Source organism: Penaeus monodon, chromosome 21, assembly GCF_015228065.2.
Source record: "Penaeus monodon isolate SGIC_2016 chromosome 21, NSTDA_Pmon_1, whole genome shotgun sequence".
NCBI lineage: Eukaryota > Metazoa > Arthropoda > Malacostraca > Decapoda > Penaeidae > Penaeus > Penaeus monodon.
Window position 1 is genome coordinate 14,168,400 of NC_051406.1, and position 1,515 is coordinate 14,169,914.

Consider the following 1,515-nt stretch of genomic DNA (forward strand, 5'->3'; position numbering starts at 1 on the left):
TATATATAAATAAATAATATAATTATATTATCTTTGTTTTGCAGTATTTTTTTTTTTTGATGAATCCTAGAGAAATACTTGAAAAGGATTGGGATCCCTGAGGGGGTTCCAAAACCCAAAAATTTTGGGACAGTGCCATATCCCCTGTTGCTTTCCCTTGTATATGAAAAGTATTATGGCTATCTTTAAATGAAGGAAGATTGTTTTTTTATGCAAAATTAGCTATGTAGATGAGGTGTGAGTTTAGGGGAATTTACTAAACTGATAGGTGAAATTATTATTTTTTAGATGCATTTGGTCAATTGTTCTATTGAATTTTCACATTGAAAAAGGGTTTTGAATTATCCCCACGTATTCTGTGAGTAAATTTCTTATTCATATATTTATTTTAAACCCGTAGATTTTGGGAGGCAGGTGGTAAAAAAACGTCTTTTTTTTCCCAAAGACTACTGCAGTTTGAATACTAATGCAGAACAAGAGAAGGGGGCCTGGAAACAGATATTTTAGTTAACACACATGACTGAAGATGAAAGTGGAGTGAAGTCTTGAAAAGGAAAATAGCCCAGAGTAAGTAAAGGTAATTACATTTCCACTGTCATGCAAATTGTATACACAAATATTGTTATCATGACATGATAGAGCCTATTTATAGGGCTATGCATTTAATCATAAGAGAAAGGATTGTTTCCCCTACTATTCTTTTCCCAAGAAATGGGAACCTTAAGAAACCCAAGCGTGATTCAAGTACTTGGAAAACATCAAAGTTGAGTCTTTCATGATAAAAAAAGTATCTTTGTTGCTCTTTATCATTTATTGAAGGTGTCAACATTGCAAAAATCATGCAGTTTATAAAAGGCAAGATAACAACGGGAAACTTGCGTGTTTTTGGAAAACTCGAAAGGCTTATGGGCTCATATTCTTTTTAATCCATCCAGACATCTCACACACTTTCCTTTTTCCTTTGCTTCTTGGATCATTTGTACAGAATTAGTTATTTTTCTATCAGGCCTTTATAGGTCAATATCAATGATAGAATCAATATGAAAAATTATGTTTGTTAGCCATATTAATGCAGGTATCTAAATATGTATTTGCAGATGAATAATAGGCAGACAGTTACAATGGAAAAATTACCAGAAAAAAAAATTCATTTTTGCAGATCAAAATGTCTCTTCATTAAAATTTTCCTGCAATCAGTATTGTATTCCTTGGGTACCCATACCATCAGAGCAGATATCAGTAAACTCCAGTGTCTAAGCACTACGGGCCCAAAATATTCAAATTATTATTTGTAGGGAGACAATTTTATATTAAACTTAAATGTCCCCAAAAGGAAGTCTGAGATACTCAACCAAAATAAAACTTATGGCCATCGTCTGAAACCTTTCCCTTTATTTTAACAAATCTTTTTCTGAACCATCTCTTACTATCTGCATTATTCTCCATGATGGCAACAATGCAAAATAGATACTAGATTTTTCTGTTAGCAATCCACTAAAATGCCATTCAAATATT